Below are 13305 nucleotides of genomic sequence, written 5' to 3'. Positions count from 1 at the left end.
AAGAATTATGCATTTTATGGCTGGATCTGTTTTTATCACTTTCTGAATTGGACGTTGAAAATGAGCTTATCTCAGCCAGCAGAGAGGTCAAATCACAGTAATGCAAACTCAGTCAGAGACATAGATTTTCACTTGCAACTTGCTTTAACATGTTTAACAGTGCAGGAAATGTTGTCTAAAACAAAAAAGAATGATGCATTTTATGTCTGGATCTGTTTTTATCACTTTCTGAATTGGACGTTGAAAATGAGCTTATCTCAGCCAGCAGAGAGGTCAAATCACAGTAATGCAAACTCAGTCAGAGACATAGATTTTCACTTGCAACTTGCTTTAACATGTTTAACAGTGCATGGAATGTTGTCTAAAACAAAAAAGAATGATCCATTTTATGGCTGGATCTGTTTTTATCACTTTCTGAATTGGACGTTGAAAATGAGCTTATCTCAGCCAGCAGAGAGGTCAAATCACAGTAATGCAAACTCAGTCAGAGACATAGATTTTCACTTGCAACTTGCTTTAACATGTTTAACAGTGCAGGAAATGTTGTCTAAAACAAAAAAGAATGATGCATTTTATGGCTGGATCTGTTTTTATCACTTTCTGAATTGGACGTTGAAAATGAGCTTATCTCAGCCAGCAGAGAGGTCAAATCACAGTAATGCAAACTCAGTCAGAGACATAGATTTTCACTTGCAACTTGCTTTAACATGTTTAACAGTGCAGGAAATGTTGTCTAAAACAAAAAAGAATGATGCATTTTATGTCTGGATCTGTTTTTATCACTTTCTGAATTGGACGTTGAAAATGAGCTTATCTCAGCCAGCAGAGAGGTCAAATCACAGTAATGCAAACTCAGTCAGAGACATAGATTTTCACTTGCAACTTGCTTTAACATGTTTAACAGTGCATGAAATGTTGTCTAAAACAAAAAAGAATGATGTATTTTATGGCTGGATCTGTTTTTATCACTTTTGAATTGGACGATGAAAATGAGCTTATCTCAGCCAGCAGAGAGGTCAAATCACAGTAATGCAAACTCAGTCAGAGACATAGATTTTCACTTGCAACTTGCTTTAACATGTTTAACAGTGCATGAAATGTTGTCTAAAACAAAAAAGAATGATGCATTTTATGGCTGGATCTGTTTTTATCACTTTCTGAATTGGACGTTGAAAATGAGCTTATCTCAGCCAGCAGAGAGGTCAAATCACAGTAATGCAAACTCAGTCAGAGACATAGATTTTCACTTGCAACTTGCTTTAACATGTTTAACAGTGCATGAAATGTTGTCTAAAACAAAAAAGAATGATGCATTTTATGTCTGGATCTATTTTTATCACTTTCTGAATTGGACGTTGAAAATGAGCTTATCTCAGCCAGCAGAGAGGTCAAATCACAGTAATGCAAACTCAGTCAGAGACATAGATTTTCACTTGCAACTTGCTTTAACATGTTTAACAGTGCATGAAATGTTGTCTAAAACAAAAAAGAATGATGCATTTTATGGCTGGATCTGGTTTTATTACATTCTGAATTGGACGTTGAAAATGAGCTTATCTCAGCCAGCAGAGAGGTCAAATCACAGTAATGCAAACTCAGTCAGAGACTTAGATTTTCACTTGCAACTTGCTTTAACATGTTTAACAGTGCATGAAATGTTGTCTAAAACAAAAAAGAATGATGCATTTTATGGCTGGATCTGTTTTTATCACTTTCTGAATTGGACGTTGAAAATGAGCTTATCTCAGCCAGCAGAGAGGTCAAATCACAGTAATGCAAACTCAGTCAGAGACATAGATTTTCACTTTCAACTTGCTTTAACATGTTTAACAGTGCATGAAATGTTGTCTAAAACAAAAAAAAGAATGATGCATTTTATGGCTGGATCTGGTGTTATTACATTCTGAATTGGACGTTGAAAATGAGCTTATCTCAGCCAGCAGAGAGGTCAAATCACAGTAATGCAAACTCAGTCAGAGACATAGATTTTCACTTTCAACTTGCTTTAACATGTTTAACAGTGCATGAAATGTTGTCTAAAACAAAAAAGAATGATGCATTTTATGGCTGGATCTGTTTTTATCACTTTCTGAATTGGACGTTGAAAATGAGCTTATCTCAGCCAGCAGAGAGGTCAAATCACAGTAATGCAAACTCAGTCAGAGACATAGATTTTCACTTGCAACTTGCTTTAACATGTTTAACAGTGCATGAAATGTTGTCTAAAACAAAAAAGAATGATGTATTTTATGGCTGGATCTGTTTTTATCACTTTTGAATTGGACGATGAAAATGAGCTTATCTCAGCCAGCAGAGAGGTCAAATTACAGTAATGCAAACTCAGTCAGAGACATAGATTTTCACTTGCAACTTGCTTTAACATGTTTAACAGTGCAGGAAATGTTGTCTAAAACAAAAAAGAATGATGCATTTTATGGCTGGATCTGGTTTTATTACATTCTGAATTGGACGTTGAAAATGAGCTTATCTTAGCCAGCAGAGAGGTCAAATCACAGAAATGCAAACTCAGTCAGAGACATAGATTTTCACTTGCAACTTGCTTTAACATGTTTAACAGTGCATGAAATGTTGTCTAAAACAAAAAAGAATGATGCATTTTATAGCTGGATCTGGTTTTATTACATTCTGAATTGGACATTGAAAATGAGCTTATCTCAGCCAGCAGAGAGGTCAAATCACAGTAATGCAAACTCAGTCAGAGACATAGATTTTCACTTGCAACTTGCTTTAACATGTTTAACAGTGCATGAAATGTTGTCTAAAACAAAAAAGAATGATGCATTTTATGGCTGGATCTGGTTTTATTACATTCTGAATTGGACGTTGAAAATGAGCTTATCTCAGCCAGCAGAGAGGTCAAATCAAAGTAATGCAAACTCAGTCAGAGACAGAGATTTTCACTTGCAACTTGCTTTAACATGTTTAACAGTGCATGAAATGTTGTCTAAAACAAAAAAGAATGATGCATTTTATGTCTGGATCTATTTTTATCACTTTCTGAATTGGACGTTGAAAATGAGCTTATCTCAGCCAGCAGAGAGGTCAAATCACAGTAATGCAAACTCAGTCAGAGACATAGATTTTCACTTGCAACTTGCTTTAACATGTTTAACAGTGCATGAAATGTTGTCTAAAACAAAAAAGAATGATGCATTTTATAGCTGGATCTGGTTTTATTACATTCTGAATTGGACGTTGAAAATGAGCTTATCTCAGCCAGCAGAGAGGTCAAATCACAGTAATGCAAACTCTGTCAGAGACACAGATTTTCACTTGCAACTTGCTTTAACATGTTTAACAGTGCATGAAATGTTGTCTAAAACAAAAAAGAATTATCCATGTTATGGCTGGATCTGTTTTTATCATTTTCTGAAATCGACGTTGAAAATGAGCTTATCTCAGCCAGCAGAGAGGTCAAATCACAGTAATGCAAACTCAGTCAGGGACATAGATTTTCTCTTGCAACTTGCTTTAACATGTTTAACAGTGCATGAAATGTTGTCTAAAACAAAAAAGAATGATGCATTTTATGGCTGGATCTGTTTTTATCACTTTCTGAATTGGACGTTGAAAATGAGCTTATCTCAGCCAGCAGAGTGGTCAAATCACAGTAATGCAAACTCAGTCAGAGACATAGATTTTAACTTGCAACTTGCTTTAACATGTTTAACAGTGCATGAAATGTTGTCTAAAACAAAAAAGAATGATGCATTTTATAGCTGGATCTGGTTTTATTACATTCTGAATTGGACGTTGAAAATGAGCTTATCTCAGCCAGCAGAGAGGTCAAATCACAGTAATGCAAACTCAGTCAGGGACATAGATTTTCTCTTGCAACTTGCTTTAACATGTTTAACAGTGCATGAAATGTTGTCTAAAACAAAAAAGAATGATGCATTTTATAGCTGGATCTGGTTTTATTACATTCTGAATTGGACGCTGAAAATGAGCTTATCTCAGCCAGCAGAGAGGTCAAATCACAGTAATGCAAACTCAGTCAGAGACATAGATTTTCACTTGCAACTTGCTTTAACATGTTTAACAGTGCATGAAATGTTGTCTAAAACAAAAAAGAATGATGCATTTTATGGCTGGATCTGTTTTTATCACTTTCTGAATTGGACGTTGAAAATGAGCTTATCTCAGCCAGCAGAGAGGTCAAATCACAGTAATGCAAACTCAGTCAGAGACATAGATTTTCACTTGCAACTTGCTTTAACATGTTTAACAGTGCATGAAATGTTGTCTAAAACAAAAAAGAATGATGCATTTTATGGCTGGATCTGGTTTTATTACATTCTGAATTGGACGTTGAAAATGAGCTTATCTCAGCCAGCAGAGAGGTCAAATCACAGTAATGCAAACTCAGTCAGAGACATATGTTTTCTCTTGCAACTTGCTTTAACATGTTTAACAGTGCATGAAATGTTGTCTAAAACAAAAAAGAATGATGCATTTTATGTCTGGATCTGGTTTTATTACATTCTGAATTGGACGTTGAAAATGAGCTTATCTCAGCCAGCAGAGAGGTCAAATCACAGTAATGCAAACTCAGTCAGAGACATAGATTTTCACTTGCAACTTGCTTTAACATGTTTAACAGTGCATGAAATGTTGTCTAAAACAAAAAAGAATGATGCATTTTATAGCTGGATCTGGTTTTATTACATTCTGAATTGGACGTTGAAAATGAGCTTATCTCAGCCAGCAGAGAGGTCAAATCACATTAATGCAAACTCAGTCAGAGACATAGATTTTCACTTGCAACTTGCTTTAACATGTTTAACAGTGCATGAAATGTTGTCTAAAACAAAAAAGAATGATGCATTTTATAGCTGGATCTGGTTTTATTACATTCTGAATTGGACGTTGAAAATGAGCTTATCTCAGCCAGCAGAGAGGTCAAATCACAGTAATGCAAACTCAGTCAGAGACATAGATTTTCACTTGCAACTTGCTTTAACATGTTTAACAGTGCATGAAATGTTGTCTAAAACAAAAAAGAATGATCCATGTTATGGCTGGATCTGTTTTTATCATTTTCTGAATTGGACGTTGAAAATGAGCTTATCTCAGCCAGCAGAGAGGTCAAATCACAGTAATGCAAACTCAGTCAGAGACATAGATTTTCACTTGCAACTTTTTTTAACATGTTTAACAGTGCAGGAAATGTTGTCTAAAACAAAAAAGAATGATGCATTTTATGGCTGGATCTGTTTTTATCACTTTCTGAATTGGACGTTGAAAATGAGCTTATCTCAGCCAGCAGAGAGGTCAAATCACAGTAATGCAAACTCAGTCAGAGACATAGATTTTCACTTGCAACTTGCTTTAACATGTTTAACAGTGCATGAAATGTTGTCTAAAACAAAAAAGAATGATCCATGTTATGGCTGGATCTGTTTTTATCATTTTCTGAATTGGACGTTGAAAATGAGCTTATCTCAGCCAGCAGAGAGGTCAAATCACAGTAATGCAAACTCAGTCAGAGACATAGATTTTCACTTGCAACTTTTTTTAACATGTTTAACAGTGCAGGAAATGTTGTCTAAAACAAAAAAGAATGATGCATTTTATGGCTGGATCTGTTTTTATCACTTTCTGAATTGGACGTTGAAAATGAGCTTATCTCAGTCAGCAGAGAGGTCAAATCACAGTAATGCAAACTCAGTCAGAGACATAGATTTTCACTTGCAACTTGCTTTAACATGTTTAACAGTGCATGAAATGTTGTCTAAAACAAAAAAGAATGATGCATTTTATGTCTGGATCTATTTTTATCACTTTCTGAATTGGACGTTGAAAATGAGCTTATCTCAGCCAGCAGAGAGGTCAAATCACAGTAATGCAAACTCAGTCAGAGACATAGATTTTCACTTGCAACTTGCTTAACCATGTTTAACAGTGCATGAAATGTTGTCTAAAACAAAAAAGAATGATGCATTTTATGGCTGGATCTGGTTTTATTACATTCTGAATTGGACGTTGAAAATGAGCTTATCTTAGCCAGCAGAGAGGTCAAATCACAGAAATGCAAACTCAGTCAGAGACATAGATTTTCACTTGCAACTTGCTTTAACATGTTTAACAGTGCATGAAATGTTGTCTTAAACAAAAAAGAATGATGCATTTTATAGCTGGATCTGGTTTTATTACATTCTGAATTGGACGTTGAAAATGAGCTTATCTCAGCCAGCAGAGAGGTCAAATCACAGTAATGCAAACTCAGCCAGGGACATAGATTTTCTCTAGCAACTTGCTTTAACATGTTTAACAGTGCATGAAATGTTGTCTAAAACAAAAAAGAATGATGCATTTTATGTCTGGATCTATTTTTATCATTTTCTGAATTGGACGTTGAAAATGAGCTTATCTCAGCCAGCAGAGAGGTCAAATCACAGTAATGCAAACTCAGTCAGAGACATAGATTTTCACTTGCAACTTGCTTTAACATGTTTAACAGTGCATGAAATGTTGTCTAAAACAAAAAAGAATGATGCATTTTATAGCTGGATCTGGTTTTATTACATTCTGAATTGGACGTTGAAAATGAGCTTATCTCAGCCAGCAGAGAGGTCAAATCACAGTAATGCAAACTCAGTCAGGGACATAGCTTTTCTCTTGCAATTTGCTTTAACATGTTTAACAGTGCATGAAATGTTGTCTAAAACAAAAAAGAATGATCCATTTTATGGCTGGATCTGTTTTTATCACTTTCTAAATTGGACGTTGAAAATGAGCTTATCTCAGCCAGCAGAGAGGTCAAATCACAGTAATGCAAACTCAGTCAGAGACATAGATTTTCACTTGCAACTTGCTTTAACATGTTTAACAGTGCAGGAAATGTTGTCTAAAACAAAAAAGAATTATGCATTTTATGGCTGGATCTGTTTTTATCACTTTCTGAATTGGACGTTGAAAATGAGCTTATCTCAGCCAGCAGAGAGGTCAAATCACAGTAATGCAAACTCAGTCAGAGACATAGATTTTCACTTGCAACTTGCTTTAACATGTTTAACAGTGCAGGAAATGTTGTCTAAAACAAAAAAGAATGATGCATTTTATGTCTGGATCTGTTTTTATCACTTTCTGAATTGGACGTTGAAAATGAGCTTATCTCAGCCAGCAGAGAGGTCAAATCACAGTAATGCAAACTCAGTCAGAGACATAGATTTTCACTTGCAACTTGCTTTAACATGTTTAACAGTGCATGGAATGTTGTCTAAAACAAAAAAGAATGATCCATTTTATGGCTGGATCTGTTTTTATCACTTTCTGAATTGGACGTTGAAAATGAGCTTATCTCAGCCAGCAGAGAGGTCAAATCACAGTAATGCAAACTCAGTCAGAGACATAGATTTTCACTTGCAACTTGCTTTAACATGTTTAACAGTGCAGGAAATGTTGTCTAAAACAAAAAAGAATGATGCATTTTATGGCTGGATCTGTTTTTATCACTTTCTGAATTGGACGTTGAAAATGAGCTTATCTCAGCCAGCAGAGAGGTCAAATCACAGTAATGCAAACTCAGTCAGAGACATAGATTTTCACTTGCAACTTGCTTTAACATGTTTAACAGTGCAGGAAATGTTGTCTAAAACAAAAAAGAATGATGCATTTTATGTCTGGATCTGTTTTTATCACTTTCTGAATTGGACGTTGAAAATGAGCTTATCTCAGCCAGCAGAGAGGTCAAATCACAGTAATGCAAACTCAGTCAGAGACATAGATTTTCACTTGCAACTTGCTTTAACATGTTTAACAGTGCATGAAATGTTGTCTAAAACAAAAAAGAATGATGTATTTTATGGCTGGATCTGTTTTTATCACTTTTGAATTGGACGATGAAAATGAGCTTATCTCAGCCAGCAGAGAGGTCAAATCACAGTAATGCAAACTCAGTCAGAGACATAGATTTTCACTTGCAACTTGCTTTAACATGTTTAACAGTGCATGAAATGTTGTCTAAAACAAAAAAGAATGATGCATTTTATGGCTGGATCTGTTTTTATCACTTTCTGAATTGGACGTTGAAAATGAGCTTATCTCAGCCAGCAGAGAGGTCAAATCACAGTAATGCAAACTCAGTCAGAGACATAGATTTTCACTTGCAACTTGCTTTAACATGTTTAACAGTGCATGAAATGTTGTCTAAAACAAAAAAGAATGATGCATTTTATGTCTGGATCTATTTTTATCACTTTCTGAATTGGACGTTGAAAATGAGCTTATCTCAGCCAGCAGAGAGGTCAAATCACAGTAATGCAAACTCAGTCAGAGACATAGATTTTCACTTGCAACTTGCTTTAACATGTTTAACAGTGCATGAAATGTTGTCTAAAACAAAAAAGAATGATGCATTTTATGGCTGGATCTGGTTTTATTACATTCTGAATTGGACGTTGAAAATGAGCTTATCTCAGCCAGCAGAGAGGTCAAATCACAGTAATGCAAACTCAGTCAGAGACTTAGATTTTCACTTGCAACTTGCTTTAACATGTTTAACAGTGCATGAAATGTTGTCTAAAACAAAAAAGAATGATGCATTTTATGGCTGGATCTGTTTTTATCACTTTCTGAATTGGACGTTGAAAATGAGCTTATCTCAGCCAGCAGAGAGGTCAAATCACAGTAATGCAAACTCAGTCAGAGACATAGATTTTCACTTTCAACTTGCTTTAACATGTTTAACAGTGCATGAAATGTTGTCTAAAACAAAAAAAAGAATGATGCATTTTATGGCTGGATCTGGTGTTATTACATTCTGAATTGGACGTTGAAAATGAGCTTATCTCAGCCAGCAGAGAGGTCAAATCACAGTAATGCAAACTCAGTCAGAGACATAGATTTTCACTTTCAACTTGCTTTAACATGTTTAACAGTGCATGAAATGTTGTCTAAAACAAAAAAGAATGATGCATTTTATGGCTGGATCTGTTTTTATCACTTTCTGAATTGGACGTTGAAAATGAGCTTATCTCAGCCAGCAGAGAGGTCAAATCACAGTAATGCAAACTCAGTCAGAGACATAGATTTTCACTTGCAACTTGCTTTAACATGTTTAACAGTGCATGAAATGTTGTCTAAAACAAAAAAGAATGATGTATTTTATGGCTGGATCTGTTTTTATCACTTTTGAATTGGACGATGAAAATGAGCTTATCTCAGCCAGCAGAGAGGTCAAATTACAGTAATGCAAACTCAGTCAGAGACATAGATTTTCACTTGCAACTTGCTTTAACATGTTTAACAGTGCAGGAAATGTTGTCTAAAACAAAAAAGAATGATGCATTTTATGGCTGGATCTGGTTTTATTACATTCTGAATTGGACGTTGAAAATGAGCTTATCTTAGCCAGCAGAGAGGTCAAATCACAGAAATGCAAACTCAGTCAGAGACATAGATTTTCACTTGCAACTTGCTTTAACATGTTTAACAGTGCATGAAATGTTGTCTAAAACAAAAAAGAATGATGCATTTTATAGCTGGATCTGGTTTTATTACATTCTGAATTGGACATTGAAAATGAGCTTATCTCAGCCAGCAGAGAGGTCAAATCACAGTAATGCAAACTCAGTCAGAGACATAGATTTTCACTTGCAACTTGCTTTAACATGTTTAACAGTGCATGAAATGTTGTCTAAAACAAAAAAGAATGATGCATTTTATGGCTGGATCTGGTTTTATTACATTCTGAATTGGACGTTGAAAATGAGCTTATCTCAGCCAGCAGAGAGGTCAAATCAAAGTAATGCAAACTCAGTCAGAGACAGAGATTTTCACTTGCAACTTGCTTTAACATGTTTAACAGTGCATGAAATGTTGTCTAAAACAAAAAAGAATGATGCATTTTATGTCTGGATCTATTTTTATCACTTTCTGAATTGGACGTTGAAAATGAGCTTATCTCAGCCAGCAGAGAGGTCAAATCACAGTAATGCAAACTCAGTCAGAGACATAGATTTTCACTTGCAACTTGCTTTAACATGTTTAACAGTGCATGAAATGTTGTCTAAAACAAAAAAGAATGATGCATTTTATAGCTGGATCTGGTTTTATTACATTCTGAATTGGACGTTGAAAATGAGCTTATCTCAGCCAGCAGAGAGGTCAAATCACAGTAATGCAAACTCTGTCAGAGACACAGATTTTCACTTGCAACTTGCTTTAACATGTTTAACAGTGCATGAAATGTTGTCTAAAACAAAAAAGAATTATCCATGTTATGGCTGGATCTGTTTTTATCATTTTCTGAAATCGACGTTGAAAATGAGCTTATCTCAGCCAGCAGAGAGGTCAAATCACAGTAATGCAAACTCAGTCAGGGACATAGATTTTCTCTTGCAACTTGCTTTAACATGTTTAACAGTGCATGAAATGTTGTCTAAAACAAAAAAGAATGATGCATTTTATGGCTGGATCTGTTTTTATCACTTTCTGAATTGGACGTTGAAAATGAGCTTATCTCAGCCAGCAGAGTGGTCAAATCACAGTAATGCAAACTCAGTCAGAGACATAGATTTTAACTTGCAACTTGCTTTAACATGTTTAACAGTGCATGAAATGTTGTCTAAAACAAAAAAGAATGATGCATTTTATAGCTGGATCTGGTTTTATTACATTCTGAATTGGACGTTGAAAATGAGCTTATCTCAGCCAGCAGAGAGGTCAAATCACAGTAATGCAAACTCAGTCAGGGACATAGATTTTCTCTTGCAACTTGCTTTAACATGTTTAACAGTGCATGAAATGTTGTCTAAAACAAAAAAGAATGATGCATTTTATAGCTGGATCTGGTTTTATTACATTCTGAATTGGACGCTGAAAATGAGCTTATCTCAGCCAGCAGAGAGGTCAAATCACAGTAATGCAAACTCAGTCAGAGACATAGATTTTCACTTGCAACTTGCTTTAACATGTTTAACAGTGCATGAAATGTTGTCTAAAACAAAAAAGAATGATGCATTTTATGGCTGGATCTGTTTTTATCACTTTCTGAATTGGACGTTGAAAATGAGCTTATCTCAGCCAGCAGAGAGGTCAAATCACAGTAATGCAAACTCAGTCAGAGACATAGATTTTCACTTGCAACTTGCTTTAACATGTTTAACAGTGCATGAAATGTTGTCTAAAACAAAAAAGAATGATGCATTTTATGGCTGGATCTGGTTTTATTACATTCTGAATTGGACGTTGAAAATGAGCTTATCTCAGCCAGCAGAGAGGTCAAATCACAGTAATGCAAACTCAGTCAGAGACATATGTTTTCTCTTGCAACTTGCTTTAACATGTTTAACAGTGCATGAAATGTTGTCTAAAACAAAAAAGAATGATGCATTTTATGTCTGGATCTGGTTTTATTACATTCTGAATTGGACGTTGAAAATGAGCTTATCTCAGCCAGCAGAGAGGTCAAATCACAGTAATGCAAACTCAGTCAGAGACATAGATTTTCACTTGCAACTTGCTTTAACATGTTTAACAGTGCATGAAATGTTGTCTAAAACAAAAAAGAATGATGCATTTTATAGCTGGATCTGGTTTTATTACATTCTGAATTGGACGTTGAAAATGAGCTTATCTCAGCCAGCAGAGAGGTCAAATCACAGTAATGCAAACTCAGTCAGAGACATAGATTTTCACTTGCAACTTGCTTTAACATGTTTAACAGTGCATGAAATGTTGTCTAAAACAAAAAAGAATGATGCATTTTATAGCTGGATCTGGTTTTATTACATTCTGAATTGGACGTTGAAAATGAGCTTATCTCAGCCAGCAGAGAGGTCAAATCACAGTAATGCAAACTCAGTCAGAGACATAGATTTTCACTTTCAACTTGCTTTAACATGTTTAACAGTGCATGAAATGTTGTCTAAAACAAAAAAGAATGATGCATTTTATGGCTGGATCTGTTTTTATCACTTTCTGAATTGGACGTTGAAAATGAGCTTATCTCAGCCAGGAGAAAGGTCAAATCACAGTAATGCAAACTCAGTCAGAGACATAGATTTTCACTTGCAACTTGCTTTAACATGTTTAACAGTGCATGAAATGTTGTCTAAAACAAAAAAGAATGATGTATTTTATGGCTGGATCTGTTTTTATCACTTTTGAATTGGACGATGAAAATGAGCTTATCTCAGCCAGCAGAGAGGTCAAATTACAGTAATGCAAACTCAGTCAGAGACATAGATTTTCACTTGCAACTTGCTTTAACAAGTTTAACAGTGCATGAAATGTTGTCTAAAACAAAAAAGAATGATGCATTTTATGGCTGGATCTGTTTTTATCACTTTCTGAATTGGACGTTGAAAATGAGCTTATCTCAGCCAGCAGAGAGGTCAAATCACAGTAATTAAAACTCAGTCAGAGACATAAATTTTCACTTGCAACTTGCTTTAACATGTTTAACAGTGCATGAAATGTTGTTTAAAACAAAAAAGAATGATGCATTTTATGGCTGGATCTGGTTTTATTACATTCTGAATTGGACGTTGAAAATGAGCTTATCTTAGCCAGCAGAGAGGTCAAATCACAGAAATGCAAACTCAGTCAGAGACATAGATTTTCACTTGCAACTTGCTTTAACATGTTTAACAGTGCATGAAATGTTGTCTAAAACAAAAAAGAATGATGCATTTTATAGCTGGATCTGGTTTTATTACATTCTGAATTGGACGTTGAAAATGAGCTTATCTCAGCCAGCAGAGAGGTCAAATCACAGTAATGCAAACTCAGTCAGAGACATAGATTTTCACTTGCAACTTGCTTTAACATGTTTAACAGTGCATGAAATGTTGTCTAAAACAAAAAAGAATGATGCATTTTATGGCTGGATCTGGTTTTATTACATTCTGAATTGGACGTTGAAAATGAGCTTATCTCAGCCAGCAGAGAGGTCAAATCAAAGTAATGCAAACTCAGTCAGAGACAGAGATTTTCACTTGCAACTTGCTTTAACATGTTTAACAGTGCATGAAATGTTGTCTAAAACAAAAAAGAATGATGCATTTTATGTCTGGATCTATTTTTATCACTTTCTGAATTGGACGTTGAAAATGAGCTTATCTCAGCCAGCAGAGAGGTCAAATCACAGTAATGCAAACTCAGTCAGAGACATAGATTTTCACTTGCAACTTGCTTTAACATGTTTAACAGTGCATGAAATGTTGTCTAAAACAAAAAAGAATGATGCATTTTATAGCTGGATCTGGTTTTATTACATTCTGAATTGGACGTTGAAAATGAGCTTATCTCAGCCAGCAGAGAGGTCAAATCACAGTA

General features: G+C 35.1%; 1 long non-coding RNA gene across 1 annotated transcript; it reads left to right on the top strand.

Moving 5' to 3' along the window:
- The first annotated feature begins 1461 nt into the window (after positions 1-1461).
- Positions 1462-9106, top strand: LOC147846247 (uncharacterized). The gene is made up of 3 exons (XR_015478351.1): positions 1462-2020; positions 6113-6483; positions 7972-9106. It is a non-coding gene; the product is annotated as an uncharacterized LOC147846247 (long non-coding RNA).
- The last annotated feature ends 4199 nt before the right edge of the window (positions 9107-13305 follow it).

This window comes from Danio rerio, chromosome 2 (assembly GCF_052040795.2).
Source record: "Danio rerio strain M-AB ecotype USA chromosome 2, GRCz13ab, whole genome shotgun sequence".
In the NCBI taxonomy this organism is placed as follows: Eukaryota; Metazoa; Chordata; class Actinopteri; order Cypriniformes; family Danionidae; genus Danio; species Danio rerio.
This window is presented reverse-complemented; position numbering and strand designations above follow the sequence as displayed.